Here is a 27,111-nt window from a genome sequence, read left to right as displayed (position 1 = left end):
ATAATTAGGGTAGTAACTAATATGAATTCAGGGGAAGACACCTTCTCCACTATTACTAGGAGTCTTAGCTGAGATCATTCTTGTGGATTCCTGAGAATTTCTCTAGCACTATATTTCTCCCTAACCCCAAAATGGCTCCCTCTATCCAGATACCTCTTTCATTCATTGAAGTATTACTTTATGTCATTAATCTACACTCACTTTTCTATTATGTTTGGTATGAATGCTAATGAACTTACTATTACTATTTTAGAAAATTGGAACTTCCCTATTCTCTTTTCTTCTTTAGTATCAGCTGTAGTGGGAACAGGTTTTTATATGGGTTGGTAAATTATATAGTTATTTAACAGCTTGTATAACTAGAAGGACCTTCTTTCCATTTCTCTTTTATTCTTTCTTTCATTTTTTCCAGTCCTTGCTCATTAATCCTGCACACAGAACCTTGAATATAATTTGATGATGTTGTTGATAAACACAAACCTCAGTTTCTGAAATTGTTAGCAAACACAGTTTATTTAGTTATAGTTTCTTACTATATATCCTTATCAAAATATTTAGCTAGAGAAAGGAAAAAATCACTTGGCAATAATAAAAAGTTTTAATATTTACAAATTAAACTGCACAGGCAGTGACAGATTTTTAATAACTTTCTAGCTTTGAAAAGAAAGTTGTATTTATAGTGAGAAAATAATACCTATAATTATTAAGTCAAATTGAACGTGAAGTACTTAAGGAGATTATGGGCCCTTTTATCTTCAGAAAAAAAAACTACTTAAGTTTTTTCTCAGATTTATCAATCTGAGAAAGCATTTAAAAATAATCACATTATCAAGATAAAATTACTGATAAATTATTAAACCTAATGCCATAATACGAAACAAACTCAGAAAATATAAGTATATCATAAATACAATATTAAATGATCTCAGGGAACATACAGTGAAGGAGTATTTAAGTTGCATACGCAGGTCAGCACTACAAAATAATAACAATGAAATGATTTTTCTAAAATTCAATCTTCTGGCTATACTAGAGGTCATACAATCCCCTTTAATAAAAAATTAAATTATTCAGTAATTATTTGTTGTCAAAAGAAATCACTTCACCTTCTAAATAAGAAAATAATGAAATTAGGTCAAGAACCAGACGTGCATAATTGAATCTCTTTTACATCAACGACCAATTAGGAACCATAAAAAGCTAGAATAAAAGCTGAATTAACAAAATAATTCTATTTTACTTACAAATAATTACTAGTAGATGACTTTGAATAATTTTACTTACAAATAATTACTAGAGATGACTTTGAATAACAATAAAGTTAAAATTTAAATAATTTCAGTGCAAAATAGATGTGGAAGAAAATTTAAGGTTTCACTTTCACCATTCTAGCCAAATTCCATTAGTAAACATTGTGATTTAAATAATTAGGTAGCCTGTTAGAGCCCAGTCCCTATGGTGGGAGGCCATGCTCAGCCTTAATGCATGGGAGCAGGCTTGGCCCTGCTCCAGCCTATTGTGCCAGACTCTGTTGACTCCTCATGGGAGCCCTCACCCACGAGAAGGAGTGGACTGTGGGTGGGCTGAGGGGACAAAAAGGGAATAGGAAGAGGGGTGAGAAGGAGAACTGTGGTTGGAATGTAAAATGACCTTTTAAAAATAAATAAATTATTTTTAGAAAATAATAAGTAGCTTGAGGTAGAAAAGTGAGGGAGAGATTTTCTGTGTCACCCTTCACACTTTACCTGAAAATCCAAACAAAAGAGAAAAGCAACTGGTAACACGCAGGCCTTGCTGGGCTCCAAGGCCTCTGGCTTGACTGGATTTGATTGGACGTATAAAGTGTGCTGGAAGAGGATGGGTAACTTCTTTCCTTCATTTAATTCCCGAGAGGTTCTTAAGTTGCATGACTTGATGCTTTATCTTACACATTCCTGTGAGGCGATGAGACCAGACCACAACTGACCAGCATGCGTCTGTCCCGGGTCTGCGCCTCACCATCCGAAGTAAGAGCTCTTAGGAAGTGCACTTGGGACACGTTTCTACATGGAACTTCTCATAGTTTAATTAGACTATTTTAAGCCGCACTATTTGAATCCTAAAAATAACTTAAACTAACATTAAAAGTGAGTTATTAATGGGCACATGCCTTTAATACCACACTCACTCACAGAGGCAGGTGGATCTCTGTAAGTTTGAGGCCAGCCCGTTCAACAAAGTGAGTTCCAGGACAGCCAGAGCTACATGCAGAGAAATCCCATCTTGAAAACCCAAAATAAATAAATAAATAAAAGTGAGTTATTGCAACTGAGCCAATGTCATTAACAGACAGAATGGTACTCACGGGAAGGATAAAGCCTTTTCTAAGTTATCTAGTTCTAAAACTACCTAAATGTTCAGTGCTTAGCATTAGTTGTTTAGCATTAAGACTCATGTTTATATTGTAAAGTATGAAATGTATTTACTAGCAAAGAATGTTATATTAAATGACAACTTAAAATAAATACAGCTTGACGTATCATTCATTTTCTATAAAATATTTAAAACCTGTTTTTTTATTTTGGAAATTATAATTTAATTACAACATTCCTCCCCTTTCCTCCCCCTAAACCCTCCCTCCCTGCTTTCTTTCAAAGTTATGGCCCTTTCAAAGCTACTATTTTCTGAACAGAACTATGGTTAGAGCTTGGGATAAAATGAACAATAGGAGGAACTAGGCATTCTTGTAAGCTATAAACAATATTCAGTCAGCAGGGCATGATGACACTCCTGACATCATCTAACACATCTACACAGCGCGTGTGGCTGCTGAAGCATGACAGACAAAAGGCACCAAAGGTGAATGCAAACTTTGCTCCGAGGAAAAGCAAACAAACTGCCGTTTGGCTGTCGAGAAAGGACATCTGCAAGATTGGTGCAGAATAGGACAAGGAGAGCAGAAAGATTTTCACAGACAGCACTAGAGGATGCATGATGGCGTGATGGGCACGCAGACACCTCCTTCAGAGCCTGGGGCTGCCAGCCCATGGGCAACTGAGCTGTGCTGCCTGAGTGCAAACAGGTCAGGCTACAGAGCTGTGGAAGCATCACTTCAGGGACCGTTTGAGCCCAAGGCCAAGGACTTCGAACTCATCAGTCTAAGTCTGAAGAGTGAGTGAGTGAGTGAGTGAGTGAGTGAGTGAGTGAGTGGGTGAGGAGAAGGTCTTAGTATGATCTATACTGTTAAAAAAATTAAGCTCACAAGAATACAGAAAACTGAAAAGGAAAATGGAGAATCAGGCTGGGGGAAAGGACGCTGTCAGAAATGGAGGTAAGGTCGTTAAATCTACCACCAGTGACCCGCAGAAGAAGGTAAGAAGTTTGGTAAGGAAGATAGGGCTGCTACTTACAAGAAAAATATCAGGAGGTAAATTAAAGAACATGGGGGTTAATAGATTTATAGGCTCAGGTTATATAAAATGAATAGTTGGAAAGTAAAAATAAATAGCTTTTCTGAATACTGGTGAGAACTTAGAAAAAATGCTCTGCTTAAAATAACAAAAATGCACAAAGAAAATGGTGAGAATGTTATTATGCTCTAAATAGCTAATGAGAAGCATGACAAAAATATTTCAAAAACTAAGATGACAAACCATACTTTTATCTGAGATGAATTAATGCACCCACCATTTCTTTTTAGCTACCCAGTGGAAGAAGATTAAAATTACCCTGAACACTGCCAGAAGTGGACAAAAGGGTGAAATAGAAGAGAGTAAATATAATAAATAATAAAAGAAACTAATTCAGGTGGGAATTTATTTCTAGGTGAATTAACTTTCCCATTTGGTAAAGAAAGAAACAGAATAATAAGTTGCCTTTAAAAATCAAATATAATACACACACACACACACACACACACACGTGAGAAGGGAAAAGCACACTTACACTGTTAGCACAGGATGACCTGTGGAAGCTGAACACAAAGCATGAAAACCAAAGTGTGGTGCTGTTCCATGTGAGCTGGAGGCCTTTCCACTTCCTGCCTGCTTTTTCTAGACTTTTCATTCCCTCCTCCAAAGGACCACAGAGTTTCCTCACTCCCTTCAGGTATCTATCCAGGGGTCACTTTCTCAACAGGGTCTTTGCTCTTAAACTGCTACTTTCTCAGCATCCCTATACACCTATTCATTTCCCCTCATTCATCTCCTTAGCATCTGCCATCGGCTAACAAGTCAGATATTACTTTATCTGTTTATTACTGAGCATCCTCAACTGCAAGCTCTGTGAAGACAAGGCTTCACTTCTCTGCTCGCTTCTAACTGCTTACCAAACAACTAGAGAATCCAGACTGCCCAAAATACACTGATGAATCAACAAAAGAATCCGGAAAAAGGCCAAAAAAAATGCAGCCAGAGTAGGTGAAGACGACAAGGGGATCAGACTAGAAAACCAGACAAAGGTGCCCACTGAATAGGAATTAGGATGTCAGTTTTGACTGTGGCAAGAGTAGTTTAAAAACAATTCTCCCTGGGTTTCCTGTATTTTGTTGATAGCCCAGAGATGTGATACATTTTTTTTCTTCCCCACATTTTTTAATGCTGGGAATTCCAAGATCAATTTGATGAGATGTGATACATTTTATTCCAGAATGTTTCTTTCAAAGATGCATGGACAGTGAATTGACAAGAAAGATGTGATGTCTATCTGCAGAATAAAAGCCAGGTTTGCTTCAAACCTTGAAAAATGAAGTCCCTCATCTGGAAGAAAAGGCAGGCATGCTTTGAAAGATTTGGAGACTACAGGTATGGCCTGAATAGCAAAGTTCTTTCTCTCAGACAAGAGGATCTGAGTTCAAATCCCTAGCATCCATTCACAAAAGCTTGAGCCTGTAATCGTACTGCTAGGTCTCAATGGTCAGCCAGTGTAGCCAAATCTGTGAACTCAGTGAAAACCTTTGCCTCAAAAAATAAGGGAGAAAGCAGTTCTGAGGAAGACACTCAGAACTGACCTCCGTTGCACGTGCATATGCCCGTGCTTGCTCGTGCACACACACGTGCACCTGCACACAAGTGTAGATACATGCACACATAAAATTAAAATATTGGGATTTGTGTCTCAAAACTCCCCCCACCAAGTTCACAGGCATTAATTCATCCTCACCATGTTCCTTGAGGAACAGATGCCAAACGTGTGGCTATTCTGGCTTCTGCCATTGTTGTGAAGAATAAACTTCATTTTCACCGAGAGTTGTTAGCCTCCTGTCAGTATCTACTAAATTATGGCAGATTAACCTACCAATATGCAAGCAGAGTACTCTCCCAGATCTCTTGATATTTTGAGAGACAGACAACAAAACGCCAGACCTTTTTACATGTACACCAGTACTAGCAATGTTGGAGTCACCCATCTCCATGTAGGACAGTATTAAACAACACCCGAGAAAACCCATTTCCAGGTCTCCTTTACCTAGTGACATTTAGAGGCATGACATATTTGTAAGCTGAGTCCCCGCAATCAGTTATCTGACAGCTGACTGCCACGGTGGTTAGCTCCTGGCCAGCCCTGCAGTTCTAAGGAAAGGAGACAGATATGTCACAAAATCTACCAGACTGTATGAATATGGCACAAAGATGTGTACCCAACCAATACAATCAGTCAGAAATAAATGCTTATTTCTTCATGACCCTATCAGTTTAACATTGCTTGCTACACAATGGCTGACTGATACAAGCCCAAATCATCAACACCTTCCTGTGATAAAAAGCTTATGCTTCATGTGAGAAAAGTTTATGCTACGTTCTACAGGAACGGTGGTGGTGCTGCGCTGTCCGATGAAGATTCCCAGGGTGGGCACAGGACTCGAACCATCTCACTTTCTTATTGTCTCTCATCCCAAGACATGCTCTTACTCATGACAGTTCAACATTCTTGCGTACATTCTCAAAAGTGAAGAAAAGCCGGAGGAGAAGCTACGGGGATGGCAGCACCCCTTCCCTTTACAACAGCTCAGGTTTTGCCCCCCGTGTTGCTCCATATGCTCTCAGTCAGCTGTAAGTTATTTGGTCACAATGATGCCCAGGGAGACAGGGAAACATGTGTGCAGCTACGACTCAGGAAATGCATCACCACAAAAGATGAACAAATGGAAATCTGAGTACAGCCTTCACTCTGCTACGGCCTATTCCCGAGGTACTTGAAATATCCAGGCACAACCTATCCTTCAGCACCTTAGATGCTCAAGACTTGCAGAGAATCCACATATGGCCATCCAAATGCCCTCTGTTGGGAAACAGAGCAATCAATAGGCCCTGCAGTAGCATAGCCCCTAGACAGGAATTATATACTATTAATAGTTGGTCTAACCATGGAGTAGATCCCTTGGTTTGGCCTACCTGGAAACCCGATTTTGTTTTGAAGAAATCTCCTTTGTCTTTCAGAGCCCATTTCCGTCCTCTGCATGGTGCTTTCCTGTGCTGTCTTCTCCCTTGCTGTGAATCAAGCAGTCATTACAAAGATCAGCCCTTGTAGGGGCTGACATGTTATCACAGCCTGCCTCTCCTGCTCCAGGGTTGTCAGCCCCAGGATTTCCTTAGAGGTGGGACAATTATAGGCTTTTGCAGGCCATCTTGTTGCTCCTTATCCATACAACTCCCTCACAAACTTGGTAGGCTTCTAGGCAATTTGTTTTGGATTAGAGCCATATGTAAGAAACTAGAGCCAAAGATCTAATCTAGATGCAGTTTTGAAGCCTAAAGGTTCCTGTCTTTTTCTTATTATCCTGCATGCTTTGCTCTCCATCTCTTTTTAGGGAAGACTCCATGCAGGCTACCCGAACTTTGTTTGGGTGGGAAAGCAATACCCTTAATTTGATTTTGCCTCTGGTCTGGCTCCCAAATTTGGCAGAGCCTCAAGCTTATCTCCTACTGAGGCCATGGCTTTGAAGCCACCAATTATAACTGCTTTGGTTTGGAGTACAGAAGGAGTTGACTTTTTCAACCCTTAAAGACCTCAAATTATAGGACTCTCAGTGAAATTATTTTGCTAACCCAGCACAAAGAGACATTCTTAGCAGTTCTGTATTCCTTTCCATTCCTGCTTGTATACTGGTTAACTGTTATCTGAGTCCATTTTTGCTAGAAGATTTTGCTGGAAAGAGCAAGCAACAGTCAGCACACACCAAAATCCTGCTGCTCTCCTCGGAGTCCCTGTAATGCTACCGTCTTGGTTTTAGCATGTGATCCGAATTCTAAGATACTCAAAACTACAATTTTACTATGTCTCTCCTCTGTGTCCTTAAGATCAATCTATTTTTCAGACTCCAGTCTCCATGTCTCCTCTCCTATCTCCAAAATGATGAACATCATATGCCACATATCTAGGCTATGACTTTGAAGGCATCTCACTTCTGAAAAAAAATCTCAGTTAAGATATAGATTTGGAACGCATAACCAAGATTCCCATGTAGTAAGTAAAGAAGATAGGCTTAGAAGTCTTTTCTCATTTCCATACTTGCTCAGGGCACTTATGGGAGCCTGGGTTCATTGCCAGGCAGCCTATCATTTCTGGGATACTGCCATTTTCCAGGTAGCTCATGGCACCTCATCACCACAGCATCTTTCAAAGCAGCAAGATTAAAACAAGTGACAAAAGGTATTACTTTTGTCAGCTTTAAGGTTATGTCTAAAAGAAGCACAGGTCACATCCAGAGGTGCCTAGAAAATGCTGTCTTTATTTCTTAGACAGACACATTTTATGTTACAGAAGAGTGTCCAATTATCAGAGAGTGAGAAAAAACTGATTAAGGGGGGAGACCTATTTTTATGACAAGTTTAAAACAAGTGACTTGTTTATTTGTATCTAATATGTTTACAGTAAAACAACAGCAAGCGATAAGTTGACTAGATATCATTTGAGGAACAGTTGCTACTCTGGTGATGTCAATCAGCGTATGAAAGTAAAAATAGATGTGCACTTTACATTTTGCACTAGCCCAACACCTAAGATCAAGTAGGCACTGATGCAGTTGTGACTCAAGCATGAGCGAGCTGGCCATCCAGCAAACATTGGTTGAGCACTTGCTGTGAGACACTGTGTGTATTCGACTCTGCTGCCCAGGCTGAACCTGGTGTGAGGCAATGTGTTGGACTCTGCTGTTCAGGCTGACCTAGAACCTGCTATGTAGACAAGGTCTCAGACTTGCAGATTCTGTCTCTCAAGAACTGAGACCTCAGGTATGCACCACATGCCTATTAAGAGATTTAAGGTGTGACATGCAGTCCCATAACAAGAGATTTGTAGATTTTACTAATGACACCATGAAAAGGAAGCACTAGGTACATTTAACGAATGCCATGACCATAATAATCAGGAAATTTTGAATAAAATTCCTAGAGAATACAGAAAATAAAGCTTTTCTAAATCAAATGCATTTTCTATAATTTCAAAGAAACCATAAAATTTAGGTATCTTCATTTTACCTTAACAAATAAAACAGTTATTCCATGAGCAAAGGAAGGAAATAATTGACTATTATTTTATAAGTTTTATTTTTACTAAATTGGTAATCAAATATTTCATATTCAATATTTGTTTAAAAGCACATTATATGCAATTGTGACATGTAATTATTTGCTAAAGTTGGAATGTTTTCTCAACCTATCTAAATTAATGGAAAGGAAATATTTGTTTAAACCATCAAAGCCATTTGTACTTTTACTTTTGAATAAAAAAGATTCGCTTGTCTGAAAGAAACAGAAGTTGGCTTCGCAGTTCCGTACCCTTCCCAGAATCAAGACGTGGGCATCACCACAGAAGATTTTTAACACACAACCAAAGCTGCTATGTGTAATTCATAAGATTTTATATTCTTTGGGGGAAATGATACCTATACATATACATAGGCACGTGTTGTAATTACTCAATCAGTAATGCACGCTTCCTGACACAATGGCTTCTTAAAAGTAACACAGCTCATCCATCGTTTCCAAGAGATAACATCTCAGGGGCAATCACACATCTTCAGCTTTTATAAGATCTTTTTGTTTTCTCCACAATTTTTGATGTTTGAGAACTGACATGCAAATTAAGGTCAATACATTCGAAAATGACAGCTGCTCAATTCTTTCTGGAACTCACAAATTTGGCTGGAGGAGCTCCCAGGACAAGCCTGTCCCAGCCTCCCCAGCACTGGAATTACAGGCACAAGCTCCTGCACCAGAGTGTTTGGAAGGTTGCAGATAGAAACTCAGGTCCATGAACTTGCACAGCAATCACTTACCAGTCAAGCTATTTCCCAACCCTAAGTGATATCTTTTATTAAAAATAAGAGCTAATAAAACCTGGGAACCACATGGAGCCAAGCACTCTCACTCTTCTGCTTCCAACTACAGACTCTTCTTTTTTTTTTTTTTTCTTTTTTTGGTTTCTCAAGACAGGGTTTCTCTGTTTTGTTTTGGAGGCTGTCCTGGAATTCGCTCTGTAGACCAGGCTGGCCTCGAATTCACAGAGATCCATCTGCTTTTGCCTCCCGAGTGCTGGGATTAAAGGCGTGCGCCACCAATTCCAGGCTCCAACTACAGACTCTTAACTACCAGGCACAAATGTATCTTAAAGCAGATTATCCATTGTAAGAAAAAAAAAATGTGACGATAACAGCAAAGACTTCCTTGTAGGCATCTGGTCTGTGGACCTGAAATGGTGGCCACACCCCTTTGTGTGTGGCTTCAGGCGGACAGAAGCAGAAAGAGAGGAACTTGAGGCATGGCTTTCCTTGGTGTGCTCTTTCCAGTAGGAAGAGCAGGGAAACGCTCCAACAGTTCTTTGTATTTTTCTGTGTAATTGTTCCCCAATAAACACCCATTTATCATTTATCTTGGGTCTAGTGATATAATTATATCCTCGTCTTCATTTTCTTGCATGGACAAAATTATTAAAGATAAAACAAATGTTCAGTCCCTGATGGAAGCAGAGGCAGACTCCCACGGCTAAGCACTGAGCTGAACTCAAGAAATCCAGTAACAGAGAGAGAGGACTGATAAGCAAAGGGGTTAAGACTGGGCTGGTTTAACCCTCAGAAACGGCTGACCTGACAAGGGTTAGCTCTTGGATCCCAGACTGATGCCGAGGAATCCAGCATGGGACTGATCAAGACCCCCTGAATGTGGGTGTCAGTGAGGAGGTGTAGGTAATCTATTGAACCTTGGGTAGTAGATCAGTATTTATCCCGGGTATACATATGGACTTTGGGCTCCCATCCAACAATGAGAAATGCACTCTCATCCTGGACTCTTGGGGGAGGGTCTAGGCCCTGCCCTGGATGAAATCACAGACTATGGACACCCCCATGGAGGGCCTTCATCCTCACTGGGGATATGAGGGGATATTGGGGGGGGGGGTTGGTCAGAGGGCATGGGAGGAGGGGAGGGAAAGGGAGAGGGACCTGGAATTGACATGTGAAGCAACTTTGTTTCTAATTTAAATTTAAATTTAAAAATAAAAAAAAACTCAGAAGTAAACACTATCTCTCTACCAAAAATTATATTACATGTATAATGCATATAAGTTGTTGTGTACATATACATATTTAAATTCATATCTGGTTTAAGTGATATTTTGCTGTTTGGGCTGACAATTCTCACATCAAGAGCCATAAACTAGCTAGTAAAACCCCAATACCGGGTATGGAAAGTCCTTCTTTGTGTTGTTGGTCAGAGTTCTCAAGAGACTCCCAAAACATTACTGGGTACTGCAGTTGCCCTTGGGTGGTTCACAAAAGTGGGAGCTAAGTCCCTGTTGCTGAAGGTACCATGCACATCAGACACAGGACCCAGAGGAGTTGTTTGGATCTTCTTCAGTTTCATTGCATCTGTGACACTCATGAGAGTGCCAAGGCTGGTGGAACACAGTTGGAAATGAGAAACCATGCACCAAAGAGCTATGACCGATCAATTGTGCTCTAGAAAGTTGATTTTCTCAAGGTTGCAGTCTTTTAAAACCATTATTTTTGTGCCTCCATGCTCCTACAGTTTTAGAAAAGGAAGAGAAAATGGATGGGAACATGAAGATGACCCCAGGCATCACTCATTTATTTGTTCATAATTTGGGAATGTTTCTTATTATGTAGCCCTGGCTTACCTAGGAAAAAAATAGATCCTTCTCTTTGGGCTCCTGACTGATGGTATGTCAGGTAGGTGTAACCATATCTACTCTTACATATAGGTCTTCTTTGTCACATGACTAATCTCTGATAAATAGTACATTATGTCTTCTTGGGGAAGCTAAAAAGGAACAGACAATGTCTAAACTTTTTGAAATATTTAATAACACTCATTCTTTATTTGACCATGTAAAGTAAGAAAGGTATAACCATTGAATCATATTTTCTTCCTTACTTGATAAAATCTCAAAATGCTATAATTCTAGTACACAAGCAGGATAATTTCTAGTAATAAACATACTTGAGCTACAGTGATGATCATTAATTGGATCAGATTTTCAAAATGTTTTGATCATCTGTAAAAGAAGAGTTCCAGCTGTCTATCTGATCAAACCCCCTCATTTCCCATGCTGTTATTAGCATATCTGACTAGATGTCCATCATTACGTTATAGATATTATTTTCTAATATTAGAATGGTCAGATAGCAACTCAGTTGGTGAGGCTATAAATGTATTACCCAAAGAAAAATACACATTTGTGAATTATGGTGTTGCCATACAACTCACAAAAAATCAAATTTTTGAAAATGAGAAAATACATCTTCATGTTTAAGTGCTATTTGTTAAATAATAAAATTGTTGGTGATAGTTTTGGTGTTTTGTTTACTTTGGTTTTGTTAAAGTACCTTTACATTGAAAAAAAGATAAAACAAATGAAAGCAAGAACCAGGGCTCTCTTCTAGTAGCCTATCATGACATGACTTCAATTCGAATGTCCTTTTACATCTCCTATCTATATTTATAAGTGATATTCAGTCACTCATTCATCCATTTGTTCATTCAAAAAGTACCTATTATGGTTGGTCTCCCCATGCACTAGGCACTGTTCTAGACCTTGGTATTCAAGAAATATCCCTATGCTCATAGATAGGGCTTAGCCTGTAGCAGCACAGAGAATATAACCCGTTCCATAAATGTAATGCAGCATCAAAATACACAAAAGAGAAACACTCAGAACTACATCAGCCCTCAGCAGCCTGGACATTCACCAGAGAAACAAGTCACTCTCTGGAGAATGATTTGTTTTCCGAGATATGTATCAGTAGCATTCAGTGACTACTGAACTGCCAGCAAGCAAAACTTCAAACATCTGGGTAAATGAGAGGGGACCCACCAGGTTCAGAGGCATCTCGAAGGAGTCTCAGGGAGCCAAGAGCTCAGAGAAACTACACACGGGCTTTTCCACGTAGCCAAGTGACTGCCAACCCAAACAGAGCTAGAAATGGAAAACTGGCCCTAACTCAAGGGCTACTTTGAGCCAGTTCAGGAAAAAGAAAGAAAAAAGAGAAGGAGAAAGAATAAAGAAATGGAGGAGTAAAGAAAGGAGAAGGAGAAGAAAGAGATATAGAAGAAGGTGAAGAGAGGGAAAGCAGGGGTGAGGGAGAAGAGTGTGAGCAGAGGAGGGGAGAGAGGAAGGCACAGCCTTTTAAGGGGTGTTGCTGTGCTGCTGGGGTTCCACATGACATTAAAGATCTAAGCTCTGTCTCCAGGTACTGAAAAACGTAGAGGAAAATCCCTGCACAAAGAGAGTCCATTTTAGTGGCATTATGATCCTGGAATAAATACAATTTAAGTGAAATGCATAGCTTATTTAATGTGGAGTAATTCAATTAAATAAGGCTTTGATGGGAATGCAAATGAGATAGAAATAACTGCATTACAGGGATAGAAACAAACCTTTCCATATATTCTTTAGAGATCCCACTGGGCTGAATTTGGTAAACAACCAGAAGAAAGTGAGGAATAGACCAGGTGTTTGAGGGGGCCTGATTCCCAGGCAAGAGGTTCTGGGTCTGGGTGGCTCTGGAGTGTATGAGGAACAGCAAAGAGATGCAAGTGACTGCAGTGCAGGAAGTCAAGCTGGTGAGCTGGAAGACGGTGGGCATGAGATGTGCTGGGAGAGAAGAAGGGAGGGAGTCCCAGCTGTTGCCATTTGCAGGCTCAGAGAATGTGCAGGCTCAGCAGGTTTGGGAGGGATTCTCAGAGCACAGGTGCAGGTGTGGACAAAAGGACTCGTGAAGTATGCAATCTGGTAATGAATCTGGAAGGCAGGGAAAAAGCCCAAAGTGGAAGCTACCAAATAGGTGTCATCAAAGAGCATATTTAATTTTAAATCACAGGTGCCATGAAGGCAAGCTGCAGAAGCCCAATGACTTGGCTGAAAAGGACATCCGCATTAAGGAATTAAGAGGACAAAGAGGAACAAGCAAAAACTACCAATAAAGAAGAGCTAGATGGGGTGGGGAGAGAAATATAAAAAGCAAGTGAAGGAAGTGTTGGGAGGTAAAGAAAAAGGCATCTGTGTTCAATGCTGCTTCATGTCAAATAGGAGGTATGCTACAATCTGGCCACTGGACTTGACAGTTTGGGGCTTTGCTACAATATGAATTATGAGGCATTGGAACAGTGGCTAGTCCATAGTCCATGTGTTCTATAAAAGCAGTAATTAAATTAATCTCATTTATTAATATAAAATTTAAAATAAAGAGGCAATTATGTTATGATGTGATATAATTCTTGTTGGCAGTTACATTAAAAGTGTGGGAGCTATCAGAGCTTCATTTTCTAGGTGACACTGATATAAAATCCAGAGAGTAATAGTGTATGGAAAACATGGAAATACAACATAAAATGTGCATTCCTAATGCTCTCTTTAACACCAAGATTATTTATTTCATCTCAAAAGATGCACACTTACAATATGGCCTTTTACATAATGTATAACGACATATTACAAATTACAATTCTTAATCAAAACTCAGCTTCTTTTAAGAAGCAGTATTTAATTCTATAAAAAGAGATAAGAAGTTATTAGTTATGGAACATTTCCTGGCATGCTCATATTCTTAAAATCCAATTTCATGTTCATGCCATAATAATCAAACCGAGTCTTTGCTATCTAAAAGTTATTTAAATTTTTAATAAAACTGAGTGCATAGTTTGAAATGACATAACATTTCAGCACCATATTCACCAAAACAAATGAACAGGTGAAGAATGCTAATGGCATAGTAGGAATGCAAGAGAAACATATTATTAACTGAAGTTAAAGCAGAAATACTCCCAAGAAGTCTCCATCATGATTTTATCTTTTTTAGAATGAGATACATGTTTTTATATCTTAACTCAAATATAATTGTCTAAGACAGTTCTTATACTTATAGGCACACATGCAAAGTTTTAGACAAAGGCGTTCATACTTGAGTTGTTCAGTTACTATGCCCTTATTTTTTGAACAAAAATAACAGGTATCATCTTATTCAGATAAATAACTCCCGAGTGTTATAGCTGATGATTGATTTTATATTGGTAGAATATTGTATGGGATGAATGGAAATATTCCAGAATGTTCCTAGGCCCTTTGCCAGGAGGAGCTCATCAGGGAAACTCTCAACTTTGAGCTCTGCACTGTACAGTGCTTGTGCTTGTAAAGCACTCTTCCCACAAACAGCTTCATGCTCTTTCTGCAAATACAGTCCAGTGGAATTGAGCCTAATTTAGTGGGGTTTGGGGCCAAGAAAAATAGTCACACTTATGTGGAGAGCAAATAATTCTGGAGATAATAGTTTGTTTCCACTCATGATTTCACTTTAAAGAATGCAATGTTATTTTGTTGAAATATTCCTTTCAATAAAATATTTTCTATGTTGCTTCTTTTATGCATTGTTTACCTAGAATAATTAATTCAGCTGGTTAAAAAAATAAAGCCACTGTTATAATAGCAAGAGTTCAGATTCTCTACCTCCAGTATTTTCTATTCTTACACAGGTCACTTAAACATATATCATTATGGTCTGAAGCTTAATCCTATTTACATCATTTCATAAGCAACAGACAAAAGACTGGTCTCAATCAATATACAGTACAAATTCTGAGGTATCATATGGATAGACATAGTTACAGGATGAATGTAGAAACTCTATAGAATTTAGAAAGAATAAAAAAGAAAAGGACATACATTGATGAGAGAAAGTAAGAGAATCAAGGAAGAGCATCAGAATAGATTCTAGAAGAAATAAGAACTGGATGAGGCATAGAACCAGTTCACAACCATTGACCAAACTCATTCATTCAAGTTCTGCCAATTTTACTTGGTAATCGTTGGTTACTGTAGTGACTTGTTATCTATGAGACTACTCTATCAGTTGTACCAAGAAATGGAATATTTCAAATTAAAATTAGTATTACTTAACTAGTTAAAATAACACAAAAATCATAGAAGCATCAAGAATCTGAACTTGAAAAGAAACACAAAGATTAAATCTGCTATTAAATATCTAAAATTAAAACATATAGCTTTCTCTGATTTTTTTAGAAATTTCAAGAATTGTAAGATGTTTAAATAAAAATAAAATGTCCTAAAATGCCATTAGTCATAAAATTATGATGTATTTTCTATCTCACTTAGAACCCCAAATGCTGTTTAATTCATTCTTGGTTTGGGAAAGTATCCACAAGGTTGACGGTACAGTTGATCTTCTAGAATGTAATGGATCTTAATCCGTCAAGAGCCACATTAGAATCTAACTTTGAAAATATCATTAACATTTCACCTTTCTTCAGCTTCTTTTGATCATCAAGTCCTCCTTCCCTCCAAATATCTGTCTTGTGTTCAATAGTATTTTACTTATGGGAGAAGAACTATCACTTTTTAAGTTAACAATCTGTTTTTTGGAGGGAAGCAAATATATATTTACTGTACATTTTTTCTTTCCTATTAAGAACATAGATATCAGTATAAAAGAAAAAATGTCAGAGTATAGTCATAAAGAATTACAAGAAAATGTGACTCTTCATATGCCAATACCAACAGTGCTGCTTCTTTACTGCCTAGAAGAACTGTGGGGGACAGGGCAAGGTCAACGGGGAAGCCATATGGGTCCAGCAGAATAGTTCTGCTGAGAAGCGAGCATGACCAATTCAAACCACACCTCACAGAGCCACAAAAGACCTGAGAAAGTGGCATATTGTTACAATTGTTCCCCGTGGGATTTTCTCCTAATTATCGGAGACACATTGTGAGTTTGAGAGGTCAGCCTGGGATACAGAGGAAAATTCTTTCAAAAAAATTTATTGACTGTTGGAACACATTTTCAACTTCATTGAATAAGAATGCTAACTTTCTTCTGGATTACTATAACCAGGACAAAAAAAAAATGAAAGTTTAAGAGAAATGGCTGAACAAAGGAATAGAAATACTGCCCTGATCCCTAGAGAACTAACTCTAGTCTTCCATTCCAGCCCTGTAAGTAGTGGGAATTAGTATATATTTGCCAGCCTCCTAGAGTGTTATGGTAATGCTAAAGGGTAAGTATAGCAGCTGAGTGTCATTTAAGCCAACATGCTTCAAGGAAGAAACACAATAGCAACTAAATGTTTGAAGATTGAAATAAAAATTATAATGTCCTATGGTCCTAAGAGTTTTTTTTTAAAGGAAAGAGTCAAATAGAATTAAAACTTTTATGCTTCATTCAAATTAGAAGAGTAATTAGACAAATAGCTTTTAATTAGTTTTGTATGGATATGTTTGTGTGTTATATGTATAATTAATAGCTAGAACAACAATTTAAATTATGCAAATAGACACATTAAGAACAGATAAATCAAATGGATATTTTAATGATCTGTGTGCTGGATAGTTTTATGTCAATTTGATATAAGTTCAAGTCATCTAAGAGGAATGAGCCTCAATTGAGAAAATACCTCCACTAGATCACATTGTAGGCAGGCCAGTAGGGCATTTTCTTAGAGATTGATGGGGGAGGGACCTGTCCATTATGGGTGGTGTTATTCCTGAGCTGGTGGTCCTGGGTTCTATAAGAAAACATGCTGAGTAACCTGTGGGGAGCCGCCCCCACATTCTCCGTTATAAGATGGCGCTGACACCCGTTGTCAGTTGGAGTAAACAACCTTGGTGCGCATGTGCCTGCTACTTTTCCATCCCTTACTCTCTGCCTCTCCCGTGGCGTCATATGGGCTGATGAGCAGGAGCCAGTCAGGAGATGACACGTCCGAGGCGGGGACTACTGAGCTATATAAGGGTTGGGCTTTTCGCTCCCCAGGTCTCCGCTCTGTAAGCTTATGCTCTCCCTCTCAAGACGCATTAAAGCTGTTCTGCAGAAGGATCCTAAGTGTGCCGCATCGTTCTTGCTGGCGAGACGGTAGCGCGGGACAGTAACCCATGTGGAGCAAGCCAGTAAGCAGTATTCTTCCATGGCTCTGCATCAGCTCCTGCCTCCAGGTTCCTGCCATGCTTGAGTTCCTGTCCTAACCTCCTCTGATGATGAGCAGGGAGGTGAAAGTTTAAGTCAAATAAACGCTTTCCTTCCAAGTTGCTTTAGTCAATTGTAACTAAATACAATTGTAACTAAATACAGCAATAGTACACCTGACTAAGACAATCTGTAAATTAATAGACAAGAGGAAGAAAATAAGAAGCAAAAGCAAAAACTAAAGTAAATAAATAGAACACAGAAAATAAGATACCACACTTACAAAATAACATTCCCTTATACATGTGTATAAAACAGCTGATCTAGCTACTCCAATTTCTAAAAAGCACAGAATTTGAGGGAAGCTGGTAGGCAAATGCACATCTTCACCTTTCTTCTCCTCCTAATCCAGTCCTTCATTCTCATCCCCAGTTCTACAGGAGACCACCTGTTGAGGCCTTCTCTTCCTCTCTGCTCCCATCTCCAGGATGTCATACAAATCTCCAATCTTCTTCCCCACTCATCCCTTTGTCTCATTCCCCAACACCAGCAGGAATTCCTTGGCCAAGCCTGTCATTAAAACAAGTAGGTCAAGGAAGCAGGTAGGTGATCTACATACCTCCACTATATTCCCCTATATCCAGAAATACAAAAAAAATGCCATGTATTCGCTTATATGAACTAACTATTAAATCAATGATAAGCAAACTACAATTCATAGAACCACAGAAGTCAGCTAGATAGTAAGACAGATCTCCTTAGGAAGTGGAAATAGAATAGTTATGGATGAACTGGGGGTGGATGGGAGGGCTGGAACAAAAAAATCAAGAGGGGAGGGAGAGAGGAGAGGGAATAGAGGGAGGAAATATGGGCAGAGATAACTAAAATCAAGGACCTTTTGAGGGGTAGTATAGAAACCTGAAACAGAATCTAAAATATATATACACATGAGGCAATCTAAACAAAATAATCAAATAATGGGGGAGACAGAGCACCAATTGGAAAACTCTTGTCACCAAATGAACATTCCAGTACTGGGAATGAGTTAAATATAAGCAAGTTCTTAGCCAAAGGTGTCCCTATGATCCAAGCTGCTGCTGAGGCTTTAGGTTGATCTCCACAAACTGATGATGGCAAGGCCTGTTGCTGAAGACAGCATTTACACAAAACATTGAACACAGGGAAGTTGATGTGTTGCCTCCCTACAGCCTTCACACTATGGGCTAGTGTTCTCAGTACTGGAAGGTACACTTCACCCTACCAAAGGAGAAATAAGAACAATAATTGCTGGGAGACGTCATTCTGTAAATATGAGTCTGATTGGTTTTAATAAAGCACTGTTGGCCAAAAGAGAAACAATATAGGTGGGACTAGGAGTCTAGGAGGATTCTGGGAAATGTAGTGAAGAGTCTGGTAGCCATTTGACCTCCTGGGAGGAATGGACACAGCAGGAGTGTGTCCTTGTAAAGATAAGTCCTTATAAAATATATACTAGTAATTATGGGTTAATAATAAAGTCAGAGCTAGCTGATAAGAAACCAAGCAAATGGCCAACAACTTCATAATTAATATAGTATCTTGTGTGTTATTTGGGGGCTGAAAGCAGCAACAGGAACCAGATGGCACGCAGGAAGACTAAACGTTACAGAATGTTGTCAGCATATGGGATGTGAATTTCCATGTAAAATGACAAAAGTGTGAAAGTGATTTTAGAAACAAAAGAACAGAGAGAAGCATGGCTTCTTGGTAGCAACATTTTTCTCAGGTGGGCTCTGTTTTGCTAGAGACAAGCAGAGACTTACAAGGCCAGTGTTGTTGGGAAACTTATGCCCACCATCTTGCAAAAAACAGCCAGTTTTGATTAACAATGCTGTTTAGCAGATAAACAGACACATTGCCAGAAAAACATAAAGATTTACAGTAAAGTCAGATTCAGATGAAGAAAAACCTTTAAAGGTTTACAGTGTGTTTAAAAAATGTACATAGGCTTGGGAAAGAAGTAAAGTGGTTTTTTAAGAAAAATAGAGTGGCTGGGCAGTGGTGACGTACATGCCTTTAATTCCAGCACTCCAGAGGCAGAGACAGGCAGATTTCCACAGAGAAACTCTGTCTCAGAGAAAAATAATAATAAATAGAAGTAAAAGAAGTAGAGTAATTAAAAAGCCACGGAAAAATAGAAAATACACAGAGAGTCTGGATACTGTATACTATTATGTTTTTCAGTTGTTCAATTACTAAGAAGGAAACAACTGCTAAAACATACTTGATTATAAATTCTGCTAAATTAATCCAACTTATATATTTTAAAAATGCTTTGACTTCTAAATCTAAATATAAGGACAGGTTACTTGAGAAAAAAGATTTTATTTACATTTCCACAGAAAATGAAAAGCTGTGGATTCCTTCCAGGCTCCTGTGATTTTATGAACCAAGACCCCCGGAAGCAGTGGCCCAGGTAATCCAACACCTAAAATAGCTGAGATGATGCAGCCTTATAGACTACAAAAACAAGGACTTGGCCAGGTTTCTGTGTTTTGTCATAATCCCCGTGGTATGGACAGCACCTCCTGTCAGCATGAAGCAGTTTGGAATAAACAACGCCCAGTTTCCCAAATATTGTTTATAATTTTTTTTGTTTTCATTTAAATGGGGTTGTTTATAATTGGTGAATGATCACAACCAATCTCTTTTTAAAGGTTAAAGGGGATTATGGTATGGAAATGAATACTTTGTATTGGTATGGTTTTTCATTTATAGATACAAAGTTAAGGTCAATTTTGTAATATGTATATTTCCCCTCTTGTTTAGGTATTGTGTTTGTATAACTCATTTTAAAATGTAGTATATAACTAAATACAGATTATAGATAGTTACCTATAATAGTCAGAACTTGTAGTTAGGTTAGTTAGGTTTTCTAGATATTCAGAGATATATTTGAGATAGTCTTCAAACCTTTCAAAAACCTTCAAAAAATGGCATTTAAAATGGTTTAGGGTTTTTCTTGACAATGAGAAATTTCTGTTCCTGGCATATCAATTATGTCTGAGAGGAAGATGGACATCGAAGAAACTCATTATGGAGTTTGCTTTCAACATGGCAAGATTAGCTATTTGGGCAAGAAACTGTTCTTACCTAGACTGTTTGACTGCTGCTGTATAATCTGGACATGCAGGACCCACAGAAAAGTGACTACTGAACTTGGATAGTCCTAAAGGGCCAGAGTCTGCCGGACTTTCTACAGAACACAGAAAAATGACTGACAGACTGCCAATGCAGATGGACAGTTTAAAATTTCCTGCTTTACTGAGAAGTCTTCCAGATACACTGTGGCCTGCGGGCTGAAGATGGATGCCCTAACATTACAAAGGAACTTCGGGTGACTGTCCAGACACTGAGATATCTCTGTCATTTCTAGTGCTTATATATTATCATTCTGTGGTCTTTCATAGAGTTGAAGACAGATAGTTGTAATTATAGTTTTCCTTAGTTATGATAAAAGATAAGCTACATATAAGACTTTAGACTTACACAGATAGGATAGATAATAAAAATAATTTCTTTAAATCTTACTAAATGTTGTGGATCAAATATTGTAACTATAGTTCTTACTTGATAACTGTTCTGTTATACATAATTTGACTATGTTAAATTGACTAAGTTAAAACCTTTCTTTTATTTTAGACAGAAAAAAGGAGATGTTGGAAGACATCATTCTATAAATATGTGTCTGATTGGTTTGAATAAAGCACTGTTGGCCAATAGGGAAACAAGATAGGTGGGACTAAGAGTCTAGAAGGATTCTGGGAAATGTAGTGAAGAGTCTGGTAGCCATGTGACCTCCCAGGAGGAATGGACACAGCAGGAGTGTGTCCTTGTAAAGATAAGTCCTTATAAAATATATATTAGCAATTATCATTTAATAATCAAGTCAGAGCTAGCTGATAAGAAACCAAGCAAACGGCCAACAACTTCATAATTAATATAGTGCCTTGTGTGTTACTTGGGGGCTGAAAACAACAACAGGGACCAGGCAGCAGGCAGGTAGACTAAACGTTGCACCAACTCAGCTACAAACTCTCTTCAGTCTACAATGATGTCCTGTCTACAGGATACACTAAAGCCATGGTGGCACAAAGCTTGTGTGAGTAACCAACCAATGTCTGATTTGCCTGAAGGTCCACTCTATGAGACGGAGATCACACCTGACACTGACTGTGTGACTAAGAACCTGAAACAGATGGCCCAAGGAACGAGGGGAAAGCCAAACCTTGCTACTGTAATAAAGGAAGGTAGCAATAAAGGATATTCTAAAGGATATTCTGCTCTATTCGTAGATCAGGGCCTTGTTCAGCCATCATCAGAGAAGCTTCCTCCTGCTTCAGATGGGAACAAATACAGAGACCCACAGCCGGACAACAGTCAGAGAGTGAGTGACCTCAGAGCACTCAGCCCTAAAGGAAATGTCTCCACCAAGCCCCTCCCCTCATGGCTCAGGAAACCCTGAAAAAGAGGAGGCAGAAAGAGTGTAAGAGCCAGAGGGCAAGGAGGAAACCAAGGAAACAAAGCACTCAAAACATGGAAAGCAATGTTCCAAACTTACAGAAGCAGGATAAAGGGCTGAAGCTAAGTTCATACCTCTCTTCTATCCAAGCTGCTGCCAAGGACTTCCAATTTTTCTGTTCTAGTCATGCAAATGCAGAAACGTTTCTACCCATTTCATGCATCTTGAAATTTCTGGCTTCATCAAGTAAAAATTGCATCTAACATCACCAAGGGTAGTTAATAAACTTCTTACAGATTCAGAATTTTGTCTCTCCACATGTAGGCTAACTAAATTCCTTAGACTGTGAATTTCTGGCATATCATTTGAAATTTTAATACCTATAAAACATAGATTTAAAGTAATTGTATACACATTATACTTTCTATGCATACTTTAGGGGTTTTAGATTTTTATCTTTTATTTTGAGATTATAATATAATTATATCATTTATGTTGACTAGTTTTATGTGAACTTTATACCAGCTGGATTCGTAGGAGAGGATGGGCCCTCAATTGAGAAAATGCCTCCATAAGTTCAGGCAGTAGGCAGACCTGTAGAGCATTTTCTTAATTAATGATTGGTGATGGAGGTCCCATAACATTGTAGGTGATCCCAACAATAGACTGGTGGTTATGGTTTACATGAGAAAGCAGGTTCAGCAAGACATAGGGAGCAAGGCAGTAACCAACACCTTTCACCTCTGTAACAGCTCCTACCTCCAGGTCCCAACCCTGTGTGAATTCCTGTCCTGACTTCCTACAGTGATAGATTATGATGTGGAAGTGTAAGCCGAATAAACTTTTCCTCCCCATCTTGATTTTGATCATGGTATTTCATCATAGTAATAGTAACCCTAAGACATCATTCCTCCCTTCTCTCTCCTCTCTTTAAACTTTTCTGTATATATCCTTTCTTGCTCTCTTTGAAAATACATGACCTCTTTTACCTTCAGTTGTTCTTACATGCTTGTGTTTTATGAAAGTCAAATAGAATTAAAAGCAAGTAAGCTGAAGGTTCCACATTAAGCTCATTAAACTGTCTTTGGTGTACAATGTAACCAAGCACGAAGAAGTGACCAGTGTCCTTGGATAATGACTAAATTATCCCTTCCTTTTGTGTACTTGGACAAAATCCCAATGGCTTCCACACTTCAACGCATATCCACACATCTGAAGCGTTTCTGATGAGGTCAATCGTCATCCAGCTTGTTTACCAGACTTTTCACAGGAACGGAAGACTCTGCTATTTTTACAGAGGACTCCAATCATTCCCTGGTGCAAAATCACTCCCTGAGCCATTCAGTGGCTTAACTAGCAACACTGCCCCTTTTTACTAACCACTGCCCAATAAAGAAAATGGTTTTAAATAGTGAATATGTAACAAGGCAACAAGTGATTAAAATTCAGTACATTATCTCTCTTGAATTTTATTGCTGCAGGTGCAGAGGCTTTCGAAGGGCAAGGTTCTCCTTCAGTGAAAACAAGTCTATTTGTACACCTGCACTTGCAAAGACTCCAAGTGAAAGGACTGAGGGCAGATAATGGAACATAAAAACAACACTAAACATTTTTCTCACAGAAGCCTGAACCAATCTTTCTCCAAGAAGAGGGAGTAAGAATAATGATTGATTCCATGAAGACATCCCCAAAGCTACTCGTAGTCTAAGAAGCCTTGTGTACTAAAATGTGGTAAGGGGAATATGTTTATCATCCCCAATTAAAGAAATGACTAGCAGCAGCACTAAGAACTAAGGGTGTGTCCCATGTTGTTGGTTACACAGTGACAGCTTATGATTCAATGTCACACATTAAGCATATGTTGTTCTTTCCACAGATGTGCTGACAGCCTACTGTCAGTAAGACATTGTGCTTGGGATATAGTGTAAAAAAAGAGATCACAGGAGAGACTGAGATACTAAGAACACTTAAAATCCAGTTATTGATGAAAACTACACCACATGCCAGCTATCAGACTAACCCAGAGTGCTAAGAGCAGTGCAAGAGAGAACAGAAAAGTACACTGACTCTAGACTCAAATTCAATGTGTGTATATTACATAATGGTGATATTGATTCAGTAAAGAATCATGATGTGAAACTCCTGGAATCAGTTGTAGAGAAGGAGGAGTGATGAGCAAAGGGGTCAAGTCCAGGCTGGGGAAATCCATAGAAACAGCTAACCTGAGCAAGTAGAAGTTCATGGACCCCAGTCTGACAGCTGGAACTAGCATAGAATGAAACCAGGTTCCCTGAACATGGGTGTCAGTTGGGAGGCCTGAGCAATCTATGGGGCCTCTGGCAGTGGAGCCAATATGTATCCCTGGACTTTGGGAACCCATTTCATATGGAGGGATACTCTCTCAGCCTAGACACACAGGGGAGGGCCTAGGCCCTACCACAAATGATGTGTCAGACTTTAATGATCCCTCATGGGAGGCCTCACCCTCCCTAGGGAGTGGATGGGGGTTTTGTAGGTTTTGTAGTGGACATGGGAGGACATGAGGGAGAGGGAACTGGGATCGGTATGTAAAATAAGATTGTTTTCAATTTAAATAAAAAATTATTTTCAAAAAAAAGGAATTGTGGTGTCTTTCCTATGCCTCTCTCTGGATGCCAGTTCATTCATTCATATTTAAAAAAAATAGAAATCTCATATACAAGGCCAGGAGTGTGGGTTGCCCATGGTTACTGCTCAGCTCCCATAGTTGTGCCATATGAACCTATCTGTCTGTTGAAGGAATTAGCAACTTCATTTAGGTTCTTTGCCTTAGAATTTAGTTACTTTGAAACCTCTCCCGAACTTTTTCAATCCTATACCTGTTGAAATGAGGATAGGTTTCCCCATCCCCTTTTTTTAATTATGCACAAAGAAAAAAAAACATTGCTTCCAATACTGCCAACATATTTCAGGTGTCCATGGTAGTTACCATTATTTGTGTTTCTTGGAAAGAAGGGCAAAGATAGGGCCATTTACAAAACACAAAGTCATTGTCTCAGTTCTAGAGTCTATGAAGTCCAAGATCAGAGACTGTTGAATGGCAAGGACTTTGCTGCAGCATCATCTCATGGCAGAAGGGCAAGGACAGATCAAGAAAGAAAAAAGGGGGCTGGGCGGTGGTGGCGCACGCCTTTATTCCCAGCACTCGGGAAGCAGAGGCAGGCGGATCTCTGTGAGTTCGAGGCCGGGCTGGACAGACAGCCTCCAAAACAATACAGAGAAACCCTGTCTCATAGAAAAACCAAATAAAAAAAAGAAAGAAAGAAAAAGAAAAAAGAGAAAGAAAGAAAAAAAGGGGAAGTCAACTTCTTGTGTTACAGGACCGGGTCCACAACAGGTTCAGTGTGGCTGGATGGCTGGATTCTTGTTGAGGTCCTTGGTCCTCTTGGATTTGAGTTTTGTGCATGGTGATAGATGTGCATCTATTTTCAATCTTCTACATGTCAACATTCAGTTATGCCAGCACCATTTGTTAGAGAACATTTTTTGGGAAAACAAGACAGGTGAAAATAAGAACATGGGCTTAACAAGGATGACACCAACAGATATGCTCATGTGGGTGTAAAGGGAAGTCCATGGGGCCTCAACTCTACAAAAAGAACTACTAGCAACTAAGGAACAGTCTTCCTCAGGGAAGAACACACTAAGTGGTTATCCAATACCAAACTTTCAGCCCTGAGAAACACACATACAAGTAGCATTATACAAATTGAGCAGGGTATGTTTATGTGTTTAGGATATTTATACATGTACATATATATGTGTGTGTGTGTATATATATATATCAATGATAATGAAAAAATGAGACCATGAATCTGAAAGAGGGAATAGGAAGGCTTGGGAGGAAGAAAGGGAAGGAAGAAACTATGTAATTATACTATAACGCCCAAAAATAAAAGAGAAAGTAAGTAGCATTATAAGATAAGCAATAAATGAGTGCTCATAACTCCAAAATTTTCTGTAGTATGAACACAAAACATCACAAAGTAAATATGTTGATTTCCCAAAATGAGATTGTAATCCAGTAGACACACGAAAAAAGCTTTTCATGCGTAATGATAGCATAAAACTATTAAGGGGAGCTTACCAGAGATGACCACTCAGATACAGTGTACTGTCAGTTAAAAGTCTCTATTCCAGCTGTCTGGAACCACACCTAAGTGTTTGGAAACTGAGGTGTAGCCCCACGTGCCCAGAAAATGCTATTTTTTAAGGACAGAAAGCTCATCCAGGCATCTTGCTCAGCAGCTCCACAGAGTAGGGAGCTTCTCAGAGTGAGTAGTTTGAAGCAAATAGTTTCAACAGAAGCTAAGGTAAGTGATTAGCTAGAGGAGGTTCCTCACAAACAAATAGTTTGTTTGCTTACTTACTGTCCTAGCTTACTTACCTTAGCCTTTGCTAAACTTTACTTCCTGGAATAGGTAGGGTGGTTTTCCTGGGGATTCTCCATCAAGGACACCAGATTCTAGTTAAACCTGGAAACAGCCTGAGCAAGAATCCAAGATGAAAGAACCTTTGTACTGTCTTGCCCCGTAACAAAACAAAACAATAAAGTAAATTTATAAAATGTGCATATTATATAATGACGTAATGTGAGACCTCAAAACAGAAGGCAAGGAAGACTATTACATACATCAAAAACAACTTCCAAAAGTATCTCACTCGCCCATGAACAATGGGGTGACAATGACTCCACAGATTAGAGCACTTGCTATGCTCCCTAAGAACCTGGGTTTGATCCCCAGCAGCCATTTGTAACTTGAATTTGCAGGGGTATAAGGCTCTTTTCTGGTCTCTGTAGGAACAACGCACACATGTGATATACAGACATGCTGACAAAACACCCATAAACATGAGATAAAACAATACTTTAAAAACCAGTTAAGCTAAAATGGATTTTAAATGCTTAGAATATATGAGGTACACGGGAGAGGGAGTATCATTGTGAAAACAATAAAAACAGTTCCTGGAAGAGAGTCCATTCTATGACTTAAGCAGAGGCCTGGGAGGCAAGAATCAGACCACCAAGACCTCTGTGAGGCAGAGTGGGCAGTTTCTTGACGTGAAAATAACTGTGAGATAAAACAAGTAAGGAAAACAGGAGAGCTGGGAAAGCTGTTAAAGATTTGGAGCTACAAAGTACCAAAACCAAGCTATGCTTCAG

At 38.9% G+C, this 27,111-nt stretch overlaps 1 protein-coding gene across 2 annotated transcripts in view; it reads right to left on the bottom strand.

The window, feature by feature from the left end:
* Window positions 1-27,111, bottom strand: part of Cfap299 (cilia and flagella associated protein 299) — a 450,575-nt gene that overhangs the window by 382,872 nt on the left and 40,592 nt on the right. The gene's annotated exons all lie outside the window — the stretch shown is intronic.

The sequence above is a fragment of the Mesocricetus auratus genome, unplaced genomic scaffold, assembly GCF_017639785.1.
Source record: "Mesocricetus auratus isolate SY011 unplaced genomic scaffold, BCM_Maur_2.0 Super-Scaffold_100006, whole genome shotgun sequence".
NCBI lineage: Eukaryota > Metazoa > Chordata > Mammalia > Rodentia > Cricetidae > Mesocricetus > Mesocricetus auratus.
Note: the sequence above shows the minus strand (reverse complement) of the source record. Positions and strands in the feature narration are given on the sequence as shown.